The following is an 8,161-nucleotide window of genomic DNA, read 5'->3' as shown; positions in this document are numbered from 1 at the left end:
AAGTTAATAATAATTGTAATAGTCCAGTTATAAACAACATGAATCAAAGATGTGTTGCTGTATTTTAGTGGTAAAAAAATATTATTTTATATATATAATTTACACAGTGCCTTTAAACCGGAGGAGAACGCTGGCATTTCTCCCCCTACTTGAAAGACTATGGAGGGATAGGGTCTGCAAAATTAGTTTATTTTGGGGATTGACTGGGAGCTCTGAGCCATAACGCGGTGCGTCTGGTGGAATAACACACATTGACTATGGCCGCGATCGCTGAGAACGCTGCGGCGCGGCCGTAACGCGGCACAGACGGACCCGGTGGAATACAGGGGTTAGGTAATAAGTCTTACATGGGGTTTTGTTCAGTGTTGTTGAACATTTCTCTTTCTAATGTAAAAAACAAGATGGTGACAGCCAAAATGCCAAACTCAAGACTTCAAAACTGCAGTCCATAAATCCATTAGGTGAACTCACGGTGAATAGGCCTATGTCCACTTATTATATACAGTCTATGATTTTCATACATAGTCGTTTGTTTCACTAAAAGCTGGTCCTGGAGGTGCCTGAAAGATACCACTGTTGATCCAAAGTGTCATAGCTTTCTGTTTTGTTTATAAATGATATGAAGAAATAAAATCAGCAAAGAAACAGCAAACCTATGAAAAGGATACTCTGAATGAAGTAATTTCTCACGTTTTAAGGGTTACTGGTGAGCAGGTATCAGAAGTCATGGCATTTTGTTTTCATGAATGTAACGTTTTCTAAACTTGACAAAAGTTTATGATGGTTTAACTTGAAGTATCAGGAAAGAGATGTGGAGAATTTAACAAAAATCCATGATGGCTTGAATAAGAAAAAAGTTGTGTATATATACTTAGTTTCTCCTTTAACAGGTATGCCTTGTATAATGATAAACTGTCTTTATTGCTTTAGGTCAGCGGTTCCCAACCTGTGGGCTGCGGTCCCCTAGTGGTCCGCAAAGGCATTGCATGTGGGCCGCCAAATTATCTTTTATTTATTTTTATTTTGTACAGACCAAAGACACAATCATGGACATAACAATAACATATAGGAGATGACATTCCCATCTCAGATAAAAACAAAACAAAAAACAGAAGAAATACATTTTATTATTTTTAATCTACTCTTCAAACTCCTTAAATTAAGATTACTCCTTGATTGACTTTTAAAAATATGTATTTTAGCCAGAAGAATAGTTGTATTTATTAACTGTGTGCAGTCTTCATTTAAAAGCCCAAATAAAATATTAAAGAGTGTGAATGTAAATTCAATATTTGCCACTAAATAATTTGCAAAATATTATAATTTGTGTGGAAACATTTTCATTATTAATATTTATTTGTATTTTAACCTCTTTTCCTTTCTCTTTCTTGATCCTCCTTAGCAACGGTCATTACATTCCTTGACAGCGGTCTGTTCTACTGGATTTACACAGCCTGTCCTCCTCCAAAAAACGACCAAATAGGTTGATTGTTCAAGCGCTTATTACAAGTAGACCTATAATCACGTTTTAAAGTTGTCGACCTCTAGTGCTCCCGTTGACTGCAAACGCTCCGGAGGGTCCAAAAATCTTTTTTTTTGAAAATCCAAAATTGTAGGATAGTTTGGCCATTATAATGCTTTTTGATTAGATTTCTAGCGAGAAGTGTATATTGCACTTTTAGAATCTACGTTCAGTGGATGTGTAGGATCTATAGTTTAATAGATATTACGAAGATTATTTGAGGTCTCGTCAGGAGAACGTTAATATACTACGTCTTTCCCCTTATTCATTTCTATTGACGGCAGCGTCCATGTAAAGTTAGCCTCAACCCTCACAGGGTGAAACAGTACTTCTCAGGGGAGCATTAGAAAAAACAAGTGTTTCTATTTACATACCAAATCTAACTATGCTTTTAAAAAAATACTCTGTGTTATAATATATAATGTTATAAGTATTTTCCGTAAAAAATGCATTATTTACTGTTTAATGGGGTTGATTGACTGTTCTGTTTCGTGAGCCAGTATTTGTTGGAATTGGAAATGTATAATGAATATTAAAATGGAAATATCAAAAAGGTGCTACGATTTTAAACTATTAAAGTATAAAAGCTACTTAAATAACGGATGTTGTTCTCTATTGAATGATTTACATGTTTAATCATCCTTTAAAGTTGTTTCCTCATACAGTAATTGTGTTTAAAGCACTCTGTGTTTTCATGTAGGTTTGATCAAATAAATACCATGTTGGCACACGTATAAAATAACCTTCGTAAAGGGTGGAATCCTCTTTTTGCAGCTTACTTATTTAAATGTACAGTATGATTTAAAGATGACATTGTAGTGTTCTCAAATAAGGCTTTTGCACAATCTGATATTTAATTTAGAGGCATTAGAGAATGGTTTACGCTCTCCGTCAACTTGAAAACCTGCACAATTTAGCATGTTTTTACTGTATGGAGAGAACTCATTTGCACATTTTTGAAAACCTCTTTTTATAACTGGGGATAATATACAGGCCATTTACATGAAATTGTTAAAAGGCGATATCTATCATTGGTATTGACTTTACTAATCTAAGATATATTATTTTGGTTAAGCATAGGTTGATCATTTCATTTTCAGGTATGTATCTCAAGTTGCTTCCCTGTTCCGCCACAAGAGGTCTCAAAATGACTGTTAAAATAAAGCCGCTTCCTATGACACAACAAAAAAACATAAGCTTCTGTATTGGGAAAAGCTGAACTCATAAAGATGGGATTAATAAATGCTGGATGGGATTCATAGGAAAGAACAGTGTAGCACGCAGAGACATGTGTTTTTGTTTAATGAATTTCTTCTAACTTGTTCTGTGTAAAACCTCTGCGTGTGGTGTGAATCATGTGCAGGATCCAGACTGCTCTCCTCCCAGTTATTGCTCAAGACATTTGGACACACGCTGGCTTTCAAAATATCCTTAAAGGAAATTGCAACATGTGCTGAGGGCTCCAGAAAAAAAGGAAGTCGAAGCTGGAGAGGACACATCTGAGCTAAGATTTGTCTCCTCTTTTTAAAGATGTTTTGACAGGATTTCATGTGACCCTTTAAGGAAGGACTTCAACAACAGCAGGCGGGTGAGTTCTCTCTTTAAAACTACATTAACATTGAGGGTGGATTATTGTACACTGTAGGATAAAAAATCCCTGACATCAGCATTTCTGTCCGTGACGTAGCTACAGGACTGCCTACTTCACATCGAGAGATCAATACTTCAGTGAATGTCAACAACGCTGGACTTTGTTTGGACAAACAAGAACCAGAACTGCTTTAACAGTTTGCTCACCTTTTTCCCACAATTGCACAATTTGCTCCAAGTCATCTGTAGAAAAGTCCACCTTATTGCAGAGCTCTCGCCAAATCCTAAAACATGTTCAATAGAGGTTCTTCTCCATTAAACATTTGCAACGCCACTTTTTTCCAATTGATATGCGTACGTCTTTCTTGCTATTTGACACAATACTGTGTTTTTTTGGAGATGTACCAACTATTGAGTCAGAGGGTAAATACAAAAATAACGTTGTTGTTTCTTACATTTTCAAGTAGAAGCCTTTAAATACAAGGACAAACCTCTAAATGAGCACATGTCCCCCTTTAACCCAGGTTTTGGAGCAGGGTTAGGCACATCTAATCTAAAGTAATTGCTCACAGAATATATCTAGAGTATACGAAACAACGCTGATTATCATTTGTGAAAGTAATACATATAATACATCCATTAAAGCATTCCTTAAATGGCACATGGGATTGCAGTATTCGGGATTGTTGGAAAAGTTATTTCGATCCCTCTGTCTGTACAAACACATAGAAAAATGTACATTAAAGTTGACTTTGAATTTTTTACATTTGTGTAGCTTGTCCCTGATAGACAATGAGCTTTTCAGAATGTCCTTTTGAGCTCCTCTTCATCTATGACAGCAGTCTTTGCTTAAACAACCCATAATGCAATTCTCTCTCTTCAGGAGATGCCATTAAATGTCTTGTTATTTCCGAGCAGACGTCAAAACCGTAGAATTACTGAATTAACTGTAATTTAAGACGAGGAAAAGCAGAACATTCGTACTTTGTTATGTATTGCTAACACTTTATAGTATTATTGAGTACTGAAAACGTTATTGGCAGATTAATAAACAAATCTAAAAAGATCTCCCCGGATACAATACACTTCTTATCTCTATTCAAAGCAGGCATTTGCCATCTTTTCACAGCTTGTTATTGGTTAATCTACTTATTCTAATAACTACTTATATTTTTAGCATCACAATTCAAGATTGATCTGGAAAGGGAATTTTTCCGGGTATACATTCCTTCTAGTCTACGCTATTACTGGAAATGCCCACAGTTCAAAGTTACATATATTGAAAGCAATGACAATGTCAATGTTTTACATAATACACCTTCTTGTGGTCCTTTTGGGATCAGAAGCAAATATATGAGTACATTTGAAGTTTATTAATGACTGTAAAGTGAAGCCTTTGCATAGATGGTGCTGGTTTTTACCAAGCGATGCTTTCTGTTGTGATTTGATTAGCTAAACTTGTCTATCATGTAGGGCTAATCGATTATAGCAAAAATCATAATCTCGATTATTTGGGTCAATAATTGCGATTATTAAATTAATTATTCATTGACTTTGAAAACATCAATTTATTGTACTTTAAAACAAATACAAATAATAATTTGAACTTTTTAACTGTTGAATTATACGTTCAGGGTAATCAACTGAAAAACCAATACAAAATAAAATAAAATAAATTATACATTCATGTTTACATTTAAATAAATAATATCAAAATAATAAATACCAATAAACAAGATCAACAAACATGTTGCAGTGCACTGTCACAACCTGAAAACTCCTTAACATGTAGCCAACATTTTGGGAAAACATATTCAACATCAATTTATTGGAGAAAAAACATTTGAACAGTATCTTTTTGACAGTTGATTACCCTGAACTTGAAGTATAATTCAACTGTAAAAAAAAAAAAGTATTAAAAAAAAAGGAAAAAAAAGTAATAATAATAATACAAATATAATCGTTTTATTTCGATTACGTTGTTTTCATAATCGTTGCAAGCCATAATCTTAATCGCGATCAGTGTCAGGACATCGAGTCCACAGTTTCCCTAACAGGAAAAGGAACGGAGCTAGCTTTCGTTCCTGGGTGCGAGGTGCATCCACCTCCCTGCAGCACATACTCTCCACAGCAGAAGCCTATCAAACAAAACGTTTATCAGGAAACCGTATTACATCTCACTACGTCTAATTCTTAGACGTAGTGTGGAGTTGCATTAGGTAACGCGAGATACGGCTGATACTTGCACATTCGTTTCTGTGATGGATCAGCATCAACAGTCCTGCCAGTAACGTTACCATATTATCAATACTACTTTAGTTATAGCCTGATATATGATAGCTAACTTTACAATGTTGTGATGTGACGTTAGCTAACATTAACTGTAGCTAACGCCGGTCACTCACCAAATTAGCTGTCCAGTTCTCCACTGGTTCTCCTCACACCACAGCTCCATTTCTCTCCAATGGCAGTTATTTCTTCTAATCCTTGGCTGTTCCTGGTCTCTTGGACGCCTAGCAGGCTCATAATTATAATTATATGCATTCGAAAATATATTTTCAACCTCTTCTGTGTCAAAACTAGCATTGTGATCCATGTTTATTCATACGTTAGACCGGACGCTCTCCCCCAATGTTACGTCACACGCGGGACGTCACGTGGGGAGGCTTTTTTTATGCGGAAGTCAAAATGTCTTACTAAAACGACGCCGGATGTCACTGTAGTGTATATTTCTGTATATTCTTTTGAAAATCTAGTGTATACATAATTTTCCTACACCTTTATTCACTGGTGTGTCTAACCTGCAAGTTGCTCTTTAAGCTCTTCTCAGACACGCTAAATAAAGCACTCAATAAGTGCTGGGAAAAACCACTTAGTTGAAAAACTTGAACGTCTTCTGTTTTTAGTATAATAATCACATGTGGCCCGAAGTCTTTACCACAAAGAAGTTCCAACCGTTGAAAAAACTTAAGCTTTACGAGACCGAAATGAGAGCAAAGCACTTCATGTGAGTTATGTTAGGAAGTGTGTCCGAACCTCACGTTTTTTTCTGCGGTGAAACAGTGACATTTACTCAGGGATTTGAGATGCGGGGTGTGACTCACAGCCTGTGTTCTGGGGATGGCTCTCTCCAGAGGGAAGACCAGGTGTGGCTGTACGCCTCTGCACACCGCACCTCACTGTCAAGTGGTTTTTCAAGAACTGTCCCTCGGTCTGAATAACATTCAAATGGTGGGAAAACTTATCCCCGTTCGACCATCCTTCAAATTGGCTTTTAATGTGTGATTGTTGTTTAATTGTTCGATTTTAATGTGATTTTTACTTTATTTAATTGTTTTTTTGTTTTTACTACCTCTGTAAAGCAACTTTGAGCACCTGTAAAAGGGCTTAAAAATACATTTATTATTATTATCCTCTCTTTCATCCTTTTGGTTTCTTCCATTCTTGAAATAACGGTTACTTTTATCAAGTCGGAAAACTAAGTAATGTTCTCATTTATTGATTTTTAAGAAGATTTCATCTTAATTTGTACAGACTATAAACGCCCTTTTTTTACATAACTTAGTGGATAGTGAAAATCTTTGTTGGTTGGAATATCACAACGCTGTTTCCTTGCAAAGGTTGGGATAGCATATCACGGCAAAAAGGAAAAATCTTTTAATATCTTACATTGGTGAATTATTCCTTGAAAAGTATCAGAATCAAAATAACTCTATTCGTCCCACAGAGGGGAAATGTACATTGTTACAGCAAAAGTGAAGAGCCAAAAATAGAAAAGTAGAAACTAAGAGGCATGCATAACATATTAAAGATACAAATATAAATAGCACAAATTACAATTTACAAAAACACACATCCAGGTGGACAACAGAAAGTACTAGTAACAAGATTTATTTTTAAAATAGGTGTTAGCATGTATTAAGTAGTGTGAGTAGCCAGGTAACAGTAGTACAAGTGGAAGAATATATTGGACAGGTATTATTTCAGTAGTTCAATCGTCGAGATAGCAGCCAGTAAAAATAATAAATATAAAGTGATATATATATATAGACAGTATATATATATATATGGCGCATAAATGATATTGCACAACAGAGGTGTTATACTTTGTTGTTAGATGTGTGCTGATCTACCATGGTTGTAAAGTTAAGTAGAAATTATTATAAAGGTTTCTCGGTAAGGCTGTTTTATTTAGAGGTAAGTTATTGTAGTCAGAGGAAGGGGAAGGTTGTGTTGTAAAAAGCAAAAGAAGGTATGCAGAGATTTAACAGAAGCAATGAAAACATTGTGAGTGATCTGGAGGTGGGACAGAGTTGAGTCAGAGCCGTCTGAGCACGAGGGGCACGGGTGAGGTTTCCTCTGAGCGCTGCTGTGTAAACGATTCACTCCTTCCTGTGTCTGTTCCCTAACCTGTGTCACTTTCTGTGAGGTGAGTCAATATAATCTGCTCAATTTCTCTAATCAAGTGTTGTTTATTTTCTAATATGATTCTTGGCACCCAAAGCATGAATAGATCAGATTCAGATAGCTTTGACTAACACACTGTAAGCATTGCATGTTTAAGGGAAGTGTGTGTAATGCCAACCACAGTGTGAACACACTTCCTTCAACATTATGTTAGAGGCACCTGCTGTATGCAAGCCATTCATAGAGAGTGATATACCTAACCTCAGAGGTGGGAGAAGTACTCAGATCTTGTACTTGAGTAAAAGTAGAAGTACCAGAGTGTAGGAATACTCTGTTACAGTAAAAGTCCTGCATTCAAAATGTCACTGAAGTAAAAGTATTCTCATCAAAATATAGTTAAAGTAGCGACAGTAAAAGTAGTCATTGTGCAGATTGGTCCATTTCAGAATAATATTTGAATGACTTTGTATACTGCAGGGTAGCTTGTGGATTTACTCCAGGTGGAACTAAAGTCTGATTTAACACTTGATTAGATTTCACATCATTCATCCAAGTGGAGTAAAAGTACACCCTTTACCTCTGAATTGTAGTGGAGTAGAAGTACACAGTAGCATAACATGGACAAAATCAAGTACCAGTAAA

At 35.8% G+C, this 8,161-nt stretch overlaps 1 protein-coding gene across 3 annotated transcripts in view; it reads left to right on the top strand.

The window, feature by feature from the left end:
• The window catches only part of LOC307028042 (interleukin-1 receptor type 1-like), a 64,004-nt gene that overhangs the window by 31,122 nt on the left and 24,721 nt on the right, over positions 1-8,161 (top strand). Inside the window, exon 1 of one of the 3 annotated variants that reach the window (XM_079662768.1) lies at positions 2,800-3,109. The exons of 1 other annotated variant lie outside the window; for it this stretch is intronic. The gene's annotated coding sequence lies outside the window, so the exon portion shown is untranslated. Of the gene's footprint in view, positions 1-2,799; positions 3,110-7,337; positions 7,542-8,161 lie in introns of those variants that run through there. One more of the 3 variants, XM_079662767.1, reaches the window with a different exon arrangement.

Source organism: Notothenia rossii (assembly GCF_949606895.1).
Source record: "Notothenia rossii genome assembly, chromosome: 2".
Lineage (NCBI taxonomy): Eukaryota > Metazoa > Chordata > Actinopteri > Perciformes > Nototheniidae > Notothenia > Notothenia rossii.
This window is presented reverse-complemented; position numbering and strand designations above follow the sequence as displayed.